We start from the raw sequence: 22,569 nt of genomic DNA, 5'->3' as shown, positions 1-22,569 counted from the left end.
CTGAGTAGATGGTTGAGGTACATAGGGTGACCTTTTAGGAGGAGCCTCTTGCTCCCGTACAACCTACAATAGCTTATGCTCCCATGGCCTAGGCCCCATCTATTGTGTAGGATCAGCTTGCTTTGAGAAGCTCTACTAGAGCTAGACATCAACCTCAGTGCCTCCATGAATTATGTTATGGTGATAGATGTATGTGAGCCTCTCTCTTATGATGAGACCATTTGCAAAATTAATAGTCACTCATGGGACAAGGATATGCAATCACAGTTTAACCATACATGGGATTTGGTTCCTTTACCTAGTGGTAAGAAGGCATTGCCATGCAAGTGGGCATACAAGCTGAAAAGTATCCCTAGATGCCCCAAGCCCACTTATAAGGCTAGATTAGTGGGCTAAGGATTTCAAGAAAGAATATGGTGTTGACTTTGATGAATTCTTTTCTCCTATGGTCAAAATGATAACTCTATACTTGGTGCTAGCATTAGTTTCTCAACAAGATCTGGATCTTTATCAGATAGATGAAGAGCTTTGAAGATAAAGGTAAGGAATACTTAGTGTGCAAGTTCAGAAAGAGCCTTTTTGGCCTTAAGTAGCCACCTAGGAAATGATACCACAAGTTTGATGCTTTTATATATTCACAGTTTTATACAAAAGAAGGCTTGTGATGGTAGCCTTATGAGCAGTCTTCTATGCAAAGACGAAACATGTTGAGGTGCGTTACCACTTCATCAAAGAGGTCATTGGAGGATAAGTCAGTTGACCTTGTCAAGATCTCAACTGACCAAAATCTTGTAGATCTGCTCACAAAAAATCTCTTAGCGGAGAATTTTGCCTTACTTAGGAAGTTGATGGGTGTTGGATGAGATTACATCTTTTCTCATCCTACTATACTTATATACATTTGTACTTTGTCACTTTTTTCTTGTTCTCTCCTCACTAGGGACACATTTGCCTTTAAGTGGGAGGTTATTGGGGGTAAAGGCACATGTGCCTAGCTGCATGTGTATTACTACGCTAATAGTATCTACACACATGTACATAGCAGGTGGTCGGTGCCCATCACTATCACTTCATTCTTTTTTCTTTCAGTGACATTTGAATAAAGGGAAGGCCGGTCACACACTGAATATTGAAGCTTCACATCTCTCTCTCTCTCTCTCTCTCTCTCTCTCTCTCTCTCTCTCTCTCTCTCTCTCTCTCTCTCTCTCTCTCTCTCTCTCTCTCTCTCTCTCCTTCCACCATAGCTCTTGCTTCCGCTTGCATGCTTCCACTCTCTGGGCGCACTCCCTTCACAGCATTTTAACTTTAGTATCCCATTGGACCAAACAATAATAAACTCACAATCTACAATGGATTCCCAGGTTCTCCTTATTTGATTTGAATTACAATAATTAGTTTTTATTAATTGATTATGGTTATAACATTTACAATAATACCTCAAATAGTTTAAACTTGGACTTGGTTGATTCTTTGTATGGATATTAACTAGTCCCTTGATCTACTTTGTGAGACAATGAACTTGACTAAGTAAATTGAAATCGAAAGATAAATAGGGATGACATTAAACCTTATGTCCAATAAAGTAGAAATGACAAGTAATAGGCTATTACCTTTAAGGAAATATTAAGTAACACATGCCTAATAGGATCACCACAAGAATTAGAGCTAAAAGAAGAACTTTAGAAAGCATCTATGAGTGCCAACTTCAAGAAGGGTTAATCATAAGGTATGGATTGGGAAAATACTACCTTATGTGAGACACACTATTGGGCTTAGGGGGATTAAGGGATTCATTATCCCTAAAAAAGGATAGATTTTTTAAAAAATTAAGCATGCTAAAGATGACCCTTTGACCCCCCAGATAAAACGGTATCATTATCTTAACTGTAGTACTATTGGTAACTCGAAAGATTTAGAATGATTTTGATAATCCTAATGAGGTAAATTAAATCAAATTTTCTAGTTATTATGCTCATTGAAAGAAGATTTACAATTTTGTTATCTTGATTAGGAATGCATGAAAAACCTTATTTGGAAGACTTAAGATTGTTTGTTGTTGGCTTTGGAAAATAGATGATTTCCTAGTTTGAATATAGGTTTTTTTCATTGTCTTTGTTTTGAAATCTTGAAAAATGCCCTAAGAGGGAAAGATATACTCATTTGGAGGATTTGTTAAACAAGGATTTAATGAATGAGTGGAACACCTCCATGATCGCAAAAAGCATGGAACCCAAAAGGGCACTCCTTGATACATTGGATGAAGATCAAGTGGTGGGGAGGCCACCACAAAACATTGGCCCACTCTTGCAACAACATACAGGTCAAGGAGGCTCTAGACACTCATGCTAGGCATAGGATTCAGACGGAAAACCTCCATGGCTAAACATTTGTGGATGTTCAAAACCCTATTCTAGATAAATGATGGATTATGGATTGTGTCCATGGGACTTGGATATGTATGGATAGGAGCTTTGGATATGAGTACTTGTGTAAGGGGTAGAATGTCAAATTGGCATTACATCTTGGAGAAGGTGCAAATAAATGCATTATTGTTATTATTTTCTAAAGATTGTTTGATCTTGTATTTATATCTGTACCTAAATTATGTGCACAAATATGATATTAATAGGCTAATTACTCGATGGTTACTTTTGCTATTAGAATTCAACTACTCTATGATTGTACGCAAAGGGAAGCAACACTACATGGCTGATCATATGTCTCACATACCCACAAGAGAAGCCGCTGGTGGATAGGGCATCACAAACAATTTACCAGACGCACATCTGTTTAAGCTATCTAGCAAGAGGGATTTGTTTAGAGCCGATTTGACACCATAATGGAAAGATGACAAGTCCAAGTGCTGGAACACGGACTATACTTGAACGATCTATCGAGAAGGCACCGACTTAGATGACTCATCCTCAAGATACAACCCTATCAATTGATAGCATGTGAGCTATATAGGCTAGGGCAAGATGGATTGCTGCATAGATGTGTGTGTGAACATGAGATGCATGACGTACTTGCAAAAACACACGACAGAATTGCTGGAGGACACTTTAATAGAGACAAGACAGCATGCAAGGTGTTGCAGTCTCACTGTGGTGGCCTACTCATTTTCGAGATACCGCAGATTTGTAAAGAACTTTAATGAGTTCCATCAAACTAAGGTACCTATTCACAAATACAAATGGAGCTAACTCTAATCATTGCAAGAGAGCCTTTCAAAAAATGGGGAATTGACTTCATTGGGCCGATCAATCCTGCAGCACAATACTCACAAGCTAAGTACGTTATAGTTGCCATGGATTATCTCATGAAATGGGTAGAAGCACGAGCCAAGAGAAAAAATAACAGTAGAACCACTATTAAGTTTCTTTGGGAGCAAGTGATATCACGATTTGGTTGTCCCATTGAACTAGTTAGTAATCAAGGCACACACTTCATTAATGAAGTGATTGCTCACCTCCTGTCGACCTTTTTGATCATCCATCGAAAATCCTCACCCTACTACCCTCAAGAAAATGGCTAGGCTAAGTCTAATGTCATGACCAAAGTAGTCTTTGCCTCGTGCAGTGACTACGACAGCAATGGGAAACCTTATGGGCCTATCAAATAGCTTATAAAATGGAAATGGGACTGACTCCCTTCAAGTTAACCTACAGGATTGAAGCTATTCTACCTATAGAGTTCTTTGTCTCGAGCGTGAATATAGCCATCCAAGAGAGATGGGATGGAAAGGAGGCATGGATGGAGCACCTAATCGAGCTAGAATGCTTATCAAAGACTCAACTCCTAGCACCCATGCGCTGATTTGTGAAAAGATGCAACGCAAGAGCTGGTTTGGCAAGCATGTCAAGTAGCAAGAATTCAAGCAAGGTGACTTAGTGTTGTTGTACTCAGTAAAAGGCCATAAACAAAAGATCAAGTTTAGGAGATTAGGGCCGTTTCGAGCCCGCACTATCAACCAAACCGGCAATGTAGAGCTCAAGACCCTAGATGGAGAGGGCATAAGATTCTTCAACAGTAGCCGCATAAAGAAGTACTACCCTCCCACACATCCAATGCATGAGCCTCCCATGATAGAGTCTCTTGTGAATGTCCAAGTTGCCATAATAATAGAAATTGATGAGGAGGATGAAGAGGCAGCAGCACCTGCTTACCTGTGCATAACGGTCACCACCCAACAAACACATGCCTTCGATGCATTGATCGATGAGGGAGCTGATTCTAATATTTTAACTCATGATTATTGGACTCAAACTGGCCGACCACAACTACAACCCACCAACGCCAAACTTAGCCCATTTGGGGGCCGATCGTATGCACTTTCAAGAAAGTACAAGGTCGCAGTCTCTATCGAGTCTGAAAGCATATCCATAACTTTTTATGTGTTGCCGAATACAAAAGATGTTGGTAAGGAATCGCTTTTAGGATGCTCATTTAAAAAACAAGCACATTGTAATGTCAACTATGAGTCTAAGCATATGCACCTTACTATTGGTAAGGTACGAATAGTCGCGGCTTTCAGTAAGGGTAGTGTGGCTCCATAAAAGTCCTCAAGGCCACCAGTACAGAAACCCACCACCAAGCCTAAGGAGGGGGGTTCGTGACTTGTCACAACCCGCCAAGCCACACTGCCAGCAAACTGTTGGGATCAAAGCTAAGGCCCCTAAACCACAATTCAATTAGGTGCCTAAACATCAAGGACTGCTGCCTAGAAGCATGAAAATACAACCTTGCAAGCTTAGGAACTCACACTAGAAACCTAAGAGGCAAAGAAAAAACTATAAACACTCACAAATGATCAAGCCACGAGGGGTCCCCAAGTCCTTATTGCAAGCGCAAGGTTATTACGAGGGCAATGCCTAGATAGTGGTTCCTAAAGAAGCCATGATGACCAACAGCACTATTGAAATGCCACTGTCAAACTTGACCACACAAAGCCCCACAACAAATTAGGCACCAAAGCTACAAAAGGCTCAAGCTATGAAGCCCATAGAGCCCAACACCATTAAGCCTACAGAGCCTCAACAATGGGTCTACCGATTGAAACCGCAACTTGTTGACAGAAAATTGGCTCAATCTAGCAGTGTTAGTGCCCCTAAAGCCTCACAAACATTTGGCAGCACAACATCAAAATCATAAGCCATGCTTAGTGCACAAGAAGCTAAACTGCACACTCATGGCAGCCACAACCACATAGACATTGGTAGGTGAATTGGGTAGTCGGCTTCTAACAACCCCCAAGACAACACCACAGGATAAAGACCGAGGATCTCACCTCAACAAATTCCACGAGACAATACCACTGAACATACGATCAAATATTTTTGATCAGTCACTTCTCACTGAAACTTCAACTCAACACTTAAGCATCTTAAACCTTCAAGTTCAGATTTTACCATTTTTAGAGAGAATCTGACGCTAAAACAACCAAGACTGAGACTCTGACAACATGAGCTTTCAAATTCACACAACTCCTATTTTTTAAGGATGGCAACCCCACGTAGCAAACTACCCCACAAAGCATGGTTGACTCAATCACTCCAAAATCAGTTGTAGATCCTTTCTGTTCTTCTTTTCTCAAAGCACACATAAATACAAACCAAAAAGCACAAGTTACCGAAGCTTTATATGGCAAATTTTCATACCCATTCAGTTGCTACAAGCATTTCACTATTTTAGACATTCCATTACTGTAACAAAACAGAGTTTACACTAATATACCAATGGATATTCATGATGACTTTCATGGGAAACCAAGTTGGTGACATAGATGCTGCTGAATTCACCTGTTTCCTCATAGAGCACAAAAATTGCCTCATAGAGCACTACACATAACAATTCATAACTTTCTAACCAAATCTTGGATTGCCAAGCTTTAAAAAGAAAAGTTGTGGCTCTTTTTTCATTCTATAACTCTCTAGAACAACTCAGAGTCAAATTCTTTGATCTGCTATCTTGAAATAGCTCTGCACAACTTGTAGTCCTAAATTTTTGCATGCTCTATACAGCAAACACAACTTCTCTATTCCAAGAAGCCCAAACTTGCAAATGGGAAGGCACTTTCTTTGATTTCAGATTGTCATTTCAGCATACCATTAGATATATCTCAGCATATCTTGCATTGATGAAGAGTTACGGGAGTTTAAAACTTTATGAACTTTGATTTCATTTTCTTGGCTGCAAATCCTTCCAAATTTCCACTAACTTGAGTTTGTGCATTCAATCCCTGCCCATAATATATTGAAGATGAAGAAGAGCGAGAAGCACAATCTAGCCATGGAGGGGCCAAGAAGTCAAAGAAAAAGACTCCACAAGAGAAGGCTAGAGAAGAGAGCAAGAAGAAAGAGAAAGCTGACCTACAAAGAGCCCAAAAAGAGTCCAAAAATGCTGAAGAAAAAAGAAAGAGAAAAGAAAAGGAGGAATCAAAGAGGATAAAAGAGGAATCCAAGAGGGCTGAAGAGGAGAGAAAGAGGAAAGCAGATGAAGAAGTTGAAGAGCTCAGGAAGAGAGAAGAAGAAGACATAGCCATGGTCATCCGCCTATCAATGGAGCAACCCTCTAGAGAGGAGGAGCTAACTATCATGAGCCCTCATGAAGAAGAATGCCCAGGGACAAAATCCCACGTACCCAAAAGCATACAACCCCAATAGTAGCAGAGGGCAAGGGCAAGGATCTAACTGACCCCATTCCACCTGTCCTAGTGCCTACCACCTAGTCTTGCACCCACCCAAGGCATTTCTACCACAGTAGATGCCAATAGCCTTATGGCCTGGGTGCAGTTTTTGATCAATGAAGAGATAACTCAAGGTGCAACTGGAGAAACCCCAGTGATGACTGGAGCAAAAAGACCGGCAATTGCGGATGTGGAATCCAAACAATATCCCAAGAGATAGAAGATAGAAGCATCCACAATGACTACTCCTACAGCACTGCCATCGTTCGCCAACTATGATGATTATGTCAAAGAACTCCTTTCATAGCTAGAAAGAGCGAAGGAGAAGAAGGTGGCCATTGCTAAGCTAGAAGCCAAAAAGGATACGTTAACAGCCTTCCAACTCAAGAAAACCCGCCAAGTGGCCTTGTATCAAAAAGAGATAAGTGAGCTTAAAGCCAAGCTCAAGGCCAAGGAAGGAGAAAAAGACGGATGGCAAGCAAGGCTCGCTGAAGAGACACAGAACCTCATGAGCCTACAATGACATTATAACAATCTAGTAGTGCAATATAGAGACCTACAAGGATAGATGAAAAAAGTCCAGAATGTTGTGAAGGAGTTAGCAGCAGCAACAACAGAAGAGAGGGGCCAAAGGTATCAAGAGTACATATAAAATTCGAAGAAGACGGTAGCCTTAGAGCTAGAAGAGTACAAAAGATTAGAAAGAGAAATTGAGGAACAAGAGTGGAGACTAATGATCCTATCTCAAAGGTAGGGTGAAAGCTTGGAAGAGATGAACAAAAGAGCAGATGAATGGGTGGGCAGAAGTGAAAGAAGAGTCAAAGACCTAGCATGCCGTCATCTAGCTCTGCAGAAGGTGACAAGGTGCTAGAGCAAAGAGCAGGGTAGAGGCCACACAAGTAAGATTAAAAGCCCAACAATGCACCTTCCTCAACACTATCATGGATGTCACCCAAATAGAGGAGGAGGAGGCTGTTGAGTCATTAAAAAGAAAGTTGGGAATCGGCCACATAGCTCTAAGACAAGGGCTGCATATGCCACCACAAGCAACAGAAGTCAATCTAAGCCCACAGGATCAGAGGAGTTATTTGCTAAGGGCAAACTTGATTATACAAGAAATGGATACCTTGGGATTCACCGAATGAGCACCACAGGAACACAGAGAAGAGGAAGGAGCATGACCAAGCTATGAGATGGAACAACAAGATGATGAGCTAGTCTTACCGCCTCCCTCTCCATAGCCTAAAGTACAATGGGAGGTGGACACCTCTACTAAGAGGAAAGTGGAGCTCAAAAAGAAGAGAATGAGAATGTTAGAATAGGCATGAAAAAGGCTGCAAGAAGCTGAAGTGGCAATGGTTCCAGCAATGTTAATCCCGCCAAGAGAAGATTGCTTCCCAATGAATTGGAATGCAAAACTCATTGCATGGGAGTAGTAGGAGAATGGCCGCAAACCATTTGACTTTAATTTCAGATTCCCCTCCACATTGAGCAGAGTGTTATCAATCAAGGTGGTGGAAGAGGTGATTAATTTTGGAAGGAGCTTGGAAGACATATGGATCTCTAAAAGAGAAAAGAATCCTACCCTATGGGGAACAAAGACTCCTGACTATTGGGAGAACAAGGTCTTGGAAGTGCCTAGAACAATAAAAGGCTATGAGTGCTAGCCAAGATGGAGGAGAATCTGAGATGGCATCACCCTATCCTCCTTCGAGAGAAATAACCCTACCTACATGCCATTTTCTAGAAGGGTTGGGGTGGACTATAACCTAGACATCCACGGCAAATATGTTGTCCCAAAAATATACAACGTGAATGCCACTAGGCCAAGACCTTCAATGATAATGACTTATATGCTCATTCTTGTGTGTGGCCAAAAGTAGCTCTCCTCTTCTTCTTCTTCTTCTTCTTCTTGCTTGCTTGAGCTTGTGCTTGAGAGAGGGAGTGTGAGAGTGTGAGGGAGTGAGTGTGTGAGGGTGAGGGACCGAGGAGGAGAAGCTCTCCATCTTCTCCTCTCTTCTTCTCTTCTCTTCTCTTCTCTTGTCTTGCTCACGGCAATGGAGCTTCGACCGTGGAGCTTGCTTGAAGCTTGCACTTGGATCGTGGAGCCACCGGAGTGCGCGGGAGAGGAGGTAACTCGAACGGCACGGAGGTAAGCTCACTACACCCGTAGATATGGATGGCGCGTCGGTTATGTGAGAGGTAGCCATTAGTGCTTGGCTTGGAACGCTTGAAACAATAAGTGGTCCGTGGGTCTTGGCGGTTGAGTGAAAGCTCCCACATTTTGGTTCCATTGCCGGGACCAACGGATTCAAGCCTTGAGTGCTTGCGCGCTTCGAATCGAGCATTGGAGTAGGGTTTTTCCCGAACCGGTGCTTGAGGTAGATAGGTAGGAAGCTAGGGGGTTGAAGAGGGTATTCGATCTCCTTGGCAAGTAGGTTTTTTGCTTTCTGAGATTTATGTTGTGGAATGGAGTAGTATAGGTATTTATTTTGTGATTTGGATGCATTTAGGGTAGGAAAAAACAAAGAAAAAGAAGAAAAAAACAGGCAAACAGTAGGGTTTCTGTTGCTGTATAACAGGCTAAAACAGGAAAACAGGGGACCAGATTCAAGTTTCTGGGTCGGATGGGGACAGGAAACTAGCTGTAAGGTTCTGCAGTGCTGGGAAAGGACCTTAAGAGGCTTGGGAGGCCAGGACAGACCTCATTTCCTTGGTTTGCCTTGTGAGAGAGAGAGAGAGAGAGAGAGAGAGAGAGAGAACTTCTGGTTCACAGGACGAGGAAGCGCTGCCCCGATTTCTAGGCATCAGTGATTTGTGCTGCTCCAGGTGAGTCTGGTATTTTCCAACAAGTGCCCTGATCAGATCTAGAAAGTTTGTGGTGATTGTGTGCACCAGATAGTGAGGAGGGGTCAAACGCGCGGGAATCACGCCCGTCGCCGACGCACTCGAACCAACTCGCTGTGGTCCGATTCCCAGAATCGGACCACCCGAGTTCGGGAGTCAGACCACCGTCCGATTCCCAGAATCAGACCAGCCCGATCGGACGTGCCACATGGCACTCAGACCAACCCGTCCGATTTTGAGAATCGGACGCTCGGGCCAATCCGTCCGACTCGGACACTCGGACGAGTCCATAATCGGACCACTCACAATCGGACCAGGCCGTCCGAGTCCCATACTCGGACCAGCCAGAATCGGACCAGCCAGAATCGGACCAGCTCAGAATCGGACCAGGCCAGAATCGGACCACCCTGTCCGATCCGATTCCCAGAATCCGACCACTTGAAAATCGGACCGCTTTTTGACCCGACTCCTAGAATCGGACGTGACCAAAATCGGACCACTGGTCCGATCGGACCCACCCAAAATCGGACAGGTATCCACAACACAAATTCTAACACATCTAAACCCCAAAATTGACCCCAAAGGCTACGTAGAGCTAAAGGCACATCACAGATCCATAACCGGGCTAAAATTTAGAGCATGTAGTTCAAAATTTGCCTATAAACGGTCCTCCAAATTGCATATGGCGTCTACCGTAACGGCCCTGCGGGCCGGGGGGACTGCCCCCCCGGACCCCCGCAGAGGGGGCTCTGCCCCCTCCGCACCTCCCCTAAGTAGGTTGGAGGGAAAACGTGCGCCGTGACAAGCCCTCCAAATTGGACCCTAGTGAAGTAATGGCTCTACACGAGCATGGATTCTCACTTGCAAAAGAGCAGCCAAAAGCCCATACCCGAACAGAGAGAAACAGAGACCCTAGAACTTCAATGGGCCCATCCAGCCAACAAGGGCAAAAAGGCCACACCATGAGAACACAAGGACATTGTGTTCCTACCATGTCTAGTCAGAGCGAAGTGCAACATCAGCAAGCTACAAATGCCAAGATGACTAGACATGACACTCTTGACGAGAGATGTACCTTGAGCAACACTGCACAGACAACCCAAAGCATTGGTGGAGAATCCACGTCTGGTCATGCAAGTGGGGACTCAAGGGCATCTGTCAAAAGGCTTAAATTTACAAGCCAGGACCCGGAAGATGAAGACATAGTACCACCTGCTTATCTTAGGGTCAAACTCACCGCAAAAAGAGAGCATACTATTGATGCTCTAATTGATGAAGGAGCAGATTTTAATGTCTTGACCTACGAATCGTGGACCCTACTAGGCCAACCAGAGCTGACACCGACTAGTGCAACTCTTAGCCCTTATGGGGGACACCCACAAGCACTCATAGGGAAGTGCAAAATCCTTGCGACAATTGAAACAGAAAGCTTGCCTATCCTATTTCATGTTCCTCCAAATAGTGCTAGCTGCGGGAAAGAAACCCTCCTAGGAAGACCCTTCAAAAGGGCGACCAAGTGTGAGGTTGACTATGTAGCATAGAGGATACACCTAACACTACCGGGTGTGAGGATAGTCACAAACTTTAGCAAGGGTGACCTCATCAAACCTCTAGGGAAAGGCAAGGAAGGTACTGACGTAACAGTCAAGCCTACTAACGAGGGCAAGGACTTGTTGGAAGAGTTGATACAAGCACAGGTCGAACAACGAGGACCAGTGAGTGAGGCCATGCTTGAAACAAAAAGGTCAAGAGACAATGCCAAGGACGGGCTTTGGACTTATAAATATCGTAGAAGACCCCAAAAGAAGCCCAAGCCTTATAGAGGGAGGCGTCGATGGAGAGCCAGCACAATGCCACGATGGATATCCAAGGCGTTGCTTCGGGCTCAAGGGTATTATGTAGGAAACCGATGGATTTGGGTGCCAAAACCCCTTGCTAAACCTCCCTGGTTGACTGAAGGCCAGAGTGCATCAAAAGCAACGAAGCACAGGAGGAAATCTAAGAGAAACCCTAGGTCTCGAGGCAAGAAACCAGACATGAGTGTTCGAAAGAAAGAGCCTCAACCTAGCATGCTTAATAAGCAGATGTCATATGTGATCATTGAGCGTGCACAAAAGCCATTAGTGCCCAATGAGCCTTTGGTTTCCCAAGGGGAGATCAAACATCATAGGCACAACATTGCTCATGGCAAGGCTACTCGCTCAACAAAGCAAATGGCACAATCATCTAATATCCTTGAGAAAATCAATCAGCTAGTGCCACATCCACCTAGGAGTCCTAGATCTCCTACGCCCTTTTCTCCCAAACAGACACAGGAAGCACTACAGCAGTTGTCAAGGGCAACTGCTCAATTCCAATCTCTACCTCCATCTAAGCTTCCAACCGTCAAGGAGGTGGGACATGATGCCATCTGTAGCTCTCGACCCAAGGATATGCCTGAGCCACCTAATGCGACTAGATCAGCTCATGTTCGATCTACACAAATGAGTGCTCAAAGGCCAATGAAAGACACAGCCACTTCTGATCGCCCTAGGGACTTGACACCGCAATCCACCAAGGGTAGCCAGCCCACTAAACTAGTTGCTACTACTTCCAATCAGGGATCACAGCAGTCACAGCCCTTGGCCGTGACAATGCCCCTTGTGGAACGTGTCCTTAGTAGTTTATCTGTGGAGGAGGTGTCGCAACCAAATCCCTCAACAACTCCAGCACTTTCAAAGTGCCTAAAGCCTAGGACGGAGGAGTCAAACGCAAGGGAGTTGGTTGAAAAGCTAGACTCTCCGAAAAGGGCGGCAGTTGTGCCCTCACAACCGGGCAAGGCTATTTAGCAAACCACATCTATGTCCCATAAGGACACACCAGAGAAGGGAAATGCTGAGGCCTGAGCGACCAAGCACATCAACGGTCGATATAGCCCAGGGTCTTGAGTGTTGAGAGAGGCACCTTCATTGACCAAGAAAAAGAGGAGAAAGCAGAGAAAACAACAACAGATGCAGGTGATTGTGGACCCCAAGAACATTGAGACGAAGGGCACTGGAGAGCTGATGAATGAAGCATCGAGTCCACCCACCAATGAACCCACTGATGCCTCTCCTAATAGCGGTGAAACCTCAGACACATCTATGTGCTCTGATAAACCAAAGCAACAGTTGCCATCAACAGTTGCTTACAACACTCTATCCACTGACAATAGAACTCACATTGATCAATCAAGAGTGGATACAACACTGTCACAATAGGGTGACAAATCTATACTAGTCACGTCCAAGAAGAACCATGATGAAATAACAGCAAAACCTCAGGAGAAACGTGAGAACCCCAAGAGCATAAGAAAACCTATCGTTGACCAATCTTGCTCATCTAGGCCTGAGCCCCCAGCCATGCTAAAGCCTAAGGAAACTCTTAGAACTTTGCATGAGATAGCAACCGAGCAAGCCCTCGTTGAACATAGAAGCGTCGCAGAATGCTTAACTGAGTTGGAAGCTAAGCTCAAAGTGGTCACGCGTGTCTACGTCCTTGCGGACATGGGCACGATCCCCAAGGAGCAGCTTGGAGATTACTTGACCTTTCCTCTATCATGGGAAGAACAAGAACATCTTAACGGGCACTACGACAGGCTCCTACATGAACATATACAACTCATCCCTAACGAGGAGGCTGACAAACTGCGCTTAACCATCACATTCAATGAAGTGCTTTGTCGACCGAATCTTGTAGACATAGAGCTACTAAGCGACTGTCAGCAGGCCAGAGTCAATTTGAGCAGCGTTGGTGCGAAAGCCGCATTGTAATGGCCGAACTAGGGGCTCAAATCATGACAGTCTCTGAGGAGCGATTGGCCAAATGGCGATCCCAAAGGGACCCAACCTATGTGGCACCAACTTCCCTTCGAGTACTCACTGACATTCGGGGTACGGACTTAGCTGGAACTAGGCTACAGGGCCCTTTGATTGATAAGGTTCTCACCGAGGAGGAGTTACATATTGCCAGTAGACTCGGTCAAGGTTCCATGCTACTCGACGTGGCAAAATATCTATCAGTATTAAGTCAGCTGCCACGAATACTAGATGCATGTGCCACGCTCCGGTACAACCCCGAGTTCTACACTTGGTTCTTATCCTCGTGATGTGACATGGATTCATAGATATGTATATAAATAAACACTGATTTTTGTGTCACCATGTATAAACAATATCAACACACACAAGCAATGATAGTCAAGCGTAGGGAGAAGAGTCGGGTTTGACAGGCTAAGCTCCTTAGGTCCTCCTCACATCACACTTTTAAAAGTCGGGTGACCAGCCCCACCTCCAAGTGAAGGGCATCCAACCCATATTGCTGCCATAGGAGGCCTTGACCAACAACTCTGATGGTGTAGACAGGGTGTAGTCCCTTCCTATACACCTTCTCCCCTTTTTTGGTCTATCCTCCCGAGGATGTACCCTATCCCACTCCACGACAACCAGTCCATGCGACTTAGCATAAACTAATATCCGCTAATGACTGGAGGCAACGCGAACATTAGCATGGGGACCATTCCCCTACAACAAACACCGCATGCCTCACCCCTCCCCTTCTTGTCATATGCGCTTCATAAACCACACTAAAATCCCTTTCGCGCAAACAATTGTATCCTGTATCAAGGCCTAAACCCTTGGATTGCATCTTGCAGGTTTCCTTTTGCAGCAGAACGCATGGAAAATCATGGGGATCTGACATGCAAAGACGCTCTTCGCAAGAGACGGGAGCATGTGGCATGCGCCCCTCCGCCGGAGCGCTATGTGCCCACCATCAAGAGGTATGCCAAGAAGCGAGGCCCTAAGTGACATTGCCCAGGGCGAAGGCCAAAGAATCCTCGAGTCAAGGAAGTCGAGACTCGAAATGCGCAACAGGTGGCAGCACTAGTGGTGCGCACTCCCAGCTCCCGCTCGGGCCCCAGATGCTCAAAGGCAGAAAGGGCAGCTCGGGAAAGACAAGAATTTAATGAGTTATTTAAAGATATTCTGGAGACGGTAGCGGGCCGGGATTACACCATTCATGTCCCAGCCGACATGTTCCCTGCTCACCCCCACGGGAGCCCCACACCAGCAGAGCCCCAATCACCCGGCCATCCAGACTCGCCCCGCCTCATACAAATCGAGTAGCCCATAATGCATAAAGGGCTTATCAAATGATAACTAGCCAGGACTTTTGGTTTTTAAATGGTTAAGTGTTCCCGACTTGTTAAGTGTTGACATGTTCCTGACTTGTATGAACTTATCATATCTGCGTTTAATATATGCTACGCCTTTAGCAAAAGAAAACGCTAATCGAGCGCAGGAGATAAATGTCTAGTCAACACCATAGAATTCAAATAAGTGATGTCGCCTTGCATTGCACTGGTTTATTATAGTTGTGGCATACACAATGCATATGCTCTCATGAAGCGACAAGTGGATGCAGGATAATACAGGTCCTTGTGCGAAAATGTTCAATGCCCAATCACCACAACACCCACAACCCCACAACGAGCCGCGGCAAAGCCACGCTGCCGAAAGCACCCTTGCCAACTGCCCACAAAGCATTCCTGGGCCACGCCCCCTTTCTGGGTCAAGCTCTATAGTTGGCTCACGGCAGTCGTTACCTCAATTGTACCCACATCGCATGTGCCGCAAGGAGGGTTGCAATATCTCAAGTGTATCTCCCCCTTTCGCCAACTGCTTCTCTAAACAACGAGGCTAGGGCACCATCATCATTGTACTATTCATTTTCTAAGCCTTCGAAGCTTGACATTTTCCAACCCATTGAAAGGCTTATAGCCTCAACATATTGTAATGGTTGTACTCAGGCAAAAAAAAAAAAAAAAAAAGAAGAAGAAGAAAGAAAAAAGAAAAAGAAAAGAAAAGAAAAGAAAAGAATGGAAAAATAAGAAGCACCCACGATCACAGCACATCACCTAAATTAGGTACGTCTGGTGACCTTGGTCGACCGGCTTCGTCCCTAGTCCCCTAGCCCCTTACACTCACCCACAATTGTTCAGGGCACATCAAGGGCAGGACATACCTGGGGAGCTTGTCTCGCCTAGGGTTAGACCTGTCACCCTGACCCACTTGCACAATTTTCTTTTGCACTCTTCCTTCATACCATTGCAATCAGTGGTGATAAGCACCGCACGATTGGCCATGAAAAGTACACCGTACTCATCACGCAAGTCCAATAGTTTCCAGCTACTGAAAGTGCGGTGTCCCTGCATTTCGTTATGCTACATCGTGCAGTCACAAGGCATAGGATGTCTCATATGCCTTCACGCGTACTCCTTCTCCACATGGACAACTTTGCTTCATCCACGAATTGTTATGAGAAACTAGCCCACGGTCTTCTAACTATGTAATATCTAAGTATGCACGAGCACTCACATGATATTTGCACCAAAGTATATCCACGGTTTGGGTCCTCAAGTGCAAGACAATACTCTAGGCTTGCTTAGCATTCGACCTGTCTCCCAAACTAATCCAAATATGTCTTGTGCACGATGAGAAGCCTAGCACTACCCCTTAAGGAGAGATCACAGGTGAGGTTTTCCAATTGCAAGTATAAGGTGTTGTTGCTCTTCATCAACACTCAACTTTGCTACTTGTCCCTTACCATCCAACAAGCCCGCAAAGAATCGTCATGTGCAGAATCCCCAACAAACCAACACTTGTGCTGGCCATCAATGCAATCCCCAACACAGCATAGCCCTACCAACAAAACCAACAACCTTCCACCACCCACCTTGGCCACCAACAGGCCCCCAGGACCTTCTGCCACACCACCACCAACACTCCTCCACGGAAACCACAGGCGTCCTTGTCACCCACGTCTTCGGTGCATGCTACAGCCTGCTACCTATGATGGTGAGTGCCATGGGACTGGCACTCATCTAGGAGGGGGGTAATGTTAACCCCAACACGAAGAAAGCAAAAATAAGTGGAAAAGTCGCAGGGCAAAGGCGGAAAAAAGGTAGCCCGACTGAAGAAAGAAGAGGAGAAAAGGCCAAAAGCGCAAGGGCAACCTTAAAAGTCCAAGGCAAAGGCAAAAGGGGAAAGGCGCATTTTAAAATAAAAAGGCGCACACTGAAATCTTGTAAAAGAGCGCCGGGCTCTCACCCGTGCAATTTGTAAATATAGACGGGTGATGGAAAGGAAGCTAAGAAGATAGAAGGACAATGGGAAAAAGGGCCTAGGCTATGGCCGGCCATGTAAAAAGGGAAAAAGGGGATGACCGCCCAAAAGGGATTTAGGGTTTTGTATATAAAGTTGAAAAGTGAATGAGAATCTCATTCTTGTGTGTGGCCAAAAGTAGCTCTCCTCTTCTTCTTCTTCTTCTTCTTCTTGCTTGCTTGAGCTTGTGCTTGAGAGAGGGAGTGTGAGAGTGTGAGGGAGTGAGTGTGTGAGAGTGAGGGACCGAGGAGGAGAAGCTCTCCATCTTCTCCTCTCTTCTTCTCTTCTCTTCTCTTCTCTTCTCTTCTCTTGCTCGCGGCAATGGAGCTTGGACCGTGGAGCTTGAGGATGGAGCTTGCTTGAAGCTTGCACTTGGATCGTGGAGCCATCAGAGTGCGCGGGAGAGGAGGTAACTCGAACGGCACGGAGGTAAGCTCACTACACCCGTAGATATGGATGGCGCGTCGGTTATGTGAGAGGTAGCCATTAGTGCTCGGCTTGGAACGCTTGAAACAATAAGTGGTCCGTGGGTCTTGGCAGTTGAGTGAAAGCTCCCACACCCACCTTCAAATTCTCTAGCTGTGATCAAAGGCCAAGCAATAGCTCTCCAACCATGTTGACCATCCCCCTTATCCCACAAGGCAAAGAAAAGGCTCTCAATTCTCGTCCATGTAATTCTGCCAAAATGGAGGACCGTGGCCAGAAAGGTGATTGTGGGGCCAACATTGTCTTAATCACTAGTAACTTCCCAAGAAAGGAGAGTTGCATTCCTTTCCATGTCTCAACTTTGGCCTTGACCTTTGATTCCATCCACTCCGCCCTTTGTTTCATGGTTAGGCCTACCCCTAGAGGGCAGCCTAAATATTTGAAAACTTGCCCATGCTTTATCAGCTTGAAGCCCAGGTCCTGCAGAGCAGCCAGGGGGGAGGTTCATGTAACCAATATACACCAATTTAGGCTCCCGTATTAGTCTTTGCTTGACTGATACGGGAGCCTGCCATATCTAAAAACTTGTCATATACCTGTAGCAGTGCACTAATTGACTGTAGCTCTGCCTTCACCGTATTTGAATTATCGTTTGTGAAAAATTGTGCAACAAAGTGCTTGCCACTAAGGATTGGAAGGGCATTGATTATGCCCTATTGAACCTTCAGCTGTAGGTTCTAGCAGTGGGTCCGTAATGACCACAAAGAGCAATGGGGCACTTGGGCATCCCTGTCTAACTAACCTCTTGATGTCAAAAGGGGGGGAGATCTCAAATCCTTTAAGGGGGAGATATCCCAAACAATGAGCAAGGTGAAATGAATAAGGAAAAGAATAAGTGACAACACAATAGCACAAAAAAGATTTCATATGACAAAAAACTTCTACTCACAACTTTCAACAAAGAGACATAAAAAGTAGATTAAAAATCCAAAGAGTATTGATATTTGCATAAATATTCAAATCACTATTGGAGAGTCTCAATCACTTGAAATAAAGTCATCCTCATCATTCGAGATATTCCGCTATCATTTAGATCCTTTCCCTTGTGACCACAATTACTATGTCTTGATATTCCTTGAAATACAATGTATCATAACTAAAGAATCATCATAAGGATTGTCAACATGTCTTTCCAAATACAAATGACAATACTCAAAAGGAATGCTAAAAGAGTTTGACACATTGCAATAGCTATTACCTTCACAATTCAGTGTCACTTCTTCATCATGCACTTTAGTATCATATTGTTACAACTAAGCATGTAGGCCTCTCTCTCTCCAAAAATTCTCATTTTCTCCACCAAGGAAAACTATCAATCTCCCACTTTGAGAGTGTGCATATTAGGGGTGTACATACTCATGCCTTCATTGGTAAGTGACACCCAAGCCTTACATGCCATTAGAAGGGAAGGAAAGTGTCCAACATCCCTCAAGAATATTAAAAAGTGTACCATACGAAAAGATATCTCAAAAGTTATTTACCAAAACACCAAAATCAAGAATGTATATTTCAATACCATATTTGTCAAACACGATAAAAAATCTCATTGTCTCTGAGCAACTACTTGAATCATGTCAAACTTTCTTAAGTTTTTTAGCTCAATACTCCTTTCACTCACCTTAAGACACACAATGGTTGGAAAAAGAGATTTTATCTTGTCAATGTGAATCTCATAAAAAAACATCTACAAAGAATATTCTACAAGTATGATAACACCATTTGGCTGTACAAGAAAGTCTTTGAGAATTTGAATATCTATCCTTGAGAATCACTTGCTCCATCATAGTCTCAATTCCTAGCCAAATTTTTGCATAAGAGAATAATAATTCTATTATAACACCAAAGAGAAGACTTTAACTAACCTCAACAATGCTATGAAATATTTAGGAAAGTCATGGTCTCCCCTTGGAACCTATGCACTACTTTTGCTTCCTTATTTGCCTCCAACAATGATAGCCAAAGAATCTTTGTCTCTATAGGTACTTAAGAATAGATAGCAATCAAATTCATCTTCTCCAATGTCGTGTAGCTCTCAAAATTCCACATTAATGATAGAACTTTTCTCCACCAATCATCTCTGAGGATCAAATCAACAATATTCAAGGTCTTGAATGAAAAAAATGTTAAAGATACAAGCCTAAAACCAAGAGTATTTCACTAAAGGATGTGAATGGATGTTCTCACCTTTCCAATTATGTAACTATACTTTTGGGTCAATTCTTCCATCTCATTTGTTTCCAATTTTTGAAATTCACTGGGTGCCATAGAAGAACGCAAAGGGCCAAGCCTCTTCTGAATATCATAGTTCATTTAAACTTAGAGAGAAAAAAAAAACATGCCATCACTACACAAATTACAAAAAAAGTGAAAGAGTATATTAAAGTGGGTAGTAATGAAACTCACATTGTAAACCAATCTTGCTAAGTATTTCCTTGTCAAACAAAACTATGGCTTCACACCTTTTATAAATGTTTATTTCTTATCCTACCAAAAAAATGTCATATCTTCTAGAGAGAGTTCCTTAAGGTAAGTGTATATGTTAGCTATGCATATATTGTATGCATTTACGAGCTTGTCCCTTAATGAAGTGGTGATGAGAGCATGTATTAAGGCTACAATTTGAAAACATGGCACAATGCTATTAATAAGAGAGAGTTTTACGCAATCAAATATATGTAGAGAGTTTCTCTTGATCAAGTATATGTCTTTTAATACAAAAAAATTACTTACAAGTCGATTCTTTGGAACCACAAAAGGAGGGCATTCTCACTCATTTTTTGGGGGTCGTTGATTGTAGAAATCACATGCACATAGAAGAGATCTCTCAAAGATGGCCTTTCTCCACATGATAGTATGATGATTCCCCTCCCATACATGGAACATGTGCTTGTCCATCTATTTCATGTATGGAAGACTCAAAAGCTCTTCTTCAAACTCTCTGTCCACTTTTCTCCAAATTGGATACCATCCCTCCACAATCTGATCATCAGACCAATTCTCCTCATCACTAGCATGGGTACAAACAGAGACAGTATTATCCCTAAGCCCACAAATCTTAACATAGGGAAAAAGAAGGCATAAGGGTATAGGGGCCCACTCATAAACAACTAACAATCCTCGCTCCATTCAAAATGTCCTCACCCTCAAACAAACCCATAAACTCTTCACTTTTTGTGTTATCTTGAGTTATACCTCAAGATGCATCACATATGGTACTATTTGCAATTGCAACTCTAAATCATCAACACTAAGGTTCAGGCCAACCTGCCCATCCTCTAGATCTACTTGCTCTTCTATAACATTTCTTTTTCCCACATCTTCAACTATTGTGTCAAGAGTGGACCTTCCACCCTTTCTAGAATGCTTTGTAGCATTCACAAAATGGAAAGAGGGATGGTACATACTGCTCTCAACAAGAAGGGACCGAATTGCCAATTCTTGATGATTCAAACACTAGCAAACCAACAAAGTAAACCCTTCCAGATTTTGATAAATTGTGGAAGCACTCATTCCTTAATTTCTCCAAAGTTTGTTTAGAAGTTAAGCATAGAGGTTGCACCAGCATCTAAACTTTTGATAGAGTTAGCAAATGGAAAGAAAGTTATATCATCACATCAAACTAGGAATGTGGAGATTGATCTAGGCAATGAGTCCACTAGCGTAAGCTTACCATCATGAACTTGGATGCCTATGTATTCTTATTAAAAATAGGTTGGCTAATCTCCAATGATGTCCACATTCATTGGTGAAAGAGGCCAATTCTCGTAATGAAACCTAGAAGAAAATCAGTGATGACTACTCAAGATAAAGCTAGTAAGCCAAAAATCTAGTGAGTCAAAGCTTCACAAATAGAGCAAGGGCTAAGAAAAGGATTACATGTTTACTTAATTAAACTCAATAGAAACAATAAAGTCAAGGAATCAAAAGAGGAATCTTCATGGATGAAAAAGTATTTAGACATTTTTTTGGAAGAGTTAACTAAACTTTCACCTCAAAGAGGAGTTTACCATGAAATCAAGCAAGAGCTATTCCTATTGCAAGAAGGCCTTACCAAATGTCTATCCCTAAGGCTATTGAGTTGAAAGAACAACTCAAATAATTATGGGGAGCCCCAGTGCTATTTCAAAAAAGGGAAAAAAAAAAGATGGAACCCTTCATCTTTGCATAATTGACTATCAGTGTGGTTGAACTAGGTCATAGTGAAAAACAAGTATCAAATCTCTAGGACTGATGAGTTACTTGACAGAGTTCAAGGAGCTATTATATTTTCAAAGATCGATTTGAGGTCTGGATACTACCAAATAAGGATAAAGGAAGAAGATATTCTCAAAACTCTCTTTAATACAAGGTATGACCATTATGAGTTCATTGTTATGTCTTTTGGACTAAGCAATGCTCCTGCAACCTTCAATAGACTGATATAGAACATCTTCCAACCTTATCTCCTCGTTGTTGTTAAAATAATGAGAGCACACAAGCTTTATGCTAAAAAGAAGAAGTATGCTTTCTTCAAAAGATAAATTGAGTACCTTGTGTTTATAGTGTCAAAAGTACATGCTCTTCAAAAGACTAATTGAGTAGCCTAGGTTTATAGTGTTAAAAGAAGGAATTGTGGTAGATCCTGCCAAAGTCAAGGATGTACAAGAATGGTAGTCCCCCAACAAGGAGCAAATCAGTGTGCAATTTCTTAGGTTTGATTGCATGATATGGAGTCTTTATCAAGGAATATGCCTTGATTGTTGGACCCCACCAACTTACTAAAGAAACATACTTATATTGTTTGGATCCCAATTGATCAATCCAACTTTAAAAGACTTAAGCAAAGTTTAGTAATAGCCCCCATTTTGAAGATTTCCAACCTAAACCAAGGTTTTGAGGTTGTGATAGATTGAACTTCTTTCACATTGGGTTTTATACTTATGCAAGAGGGACATACAATTGTTTATTCCTCAAGGAATATGAAGATACATGAAAGAAACTATGCTAATCATGACTTGCAATTGTTGGATGTGATCCATGCTCTCAAGTTGTGGAGACATTGCTTGCTTGGAAGGAAATTCGCCTTAGTATCAAACCAGAAATGTCTCAAATGAGTCTTCATCCAAGTGGATCTAAACATAAGATAATGCAAGTGGGGTTAAGTCTCATAAGACAATGAAGGTGGGTTGAAGTCTTACAAGAGTATGACATTGAGATTAAATACATGCCCAAGCAAAGAAAATGTAGTTGTGGATGCTTTCATCTGCAAAGTTTCCCTTTATTCTCTGATTATGGATGAACCCTCAATGGCAAAATCACTAGTTGCCATAGTATCAATGCCAAGCAACCCCATCATCCAAATGACAAAAGAAGAAGCTACAAAGGACCTAG

The sequence above is a fragment of the Lygodium microphyllum genome, chromosome 17, assembly GCF_053477565.2.
Source record: "Lygodium microphyllum isolate KBCC chromosome 17, Lygodium_microphyllum_v1.1.10, whole genome shotgun sequence".
Classification (NCBI taxonomy): Eukaryota; Viridiplantae; Streptophyta; class Polypodiopsida; order Schizaeales; family Lygodiaceae; genus Lygodium; species Lygodium microphyllum.
This window is presented reverse-complemented; position numbering follows the sequence as displayed.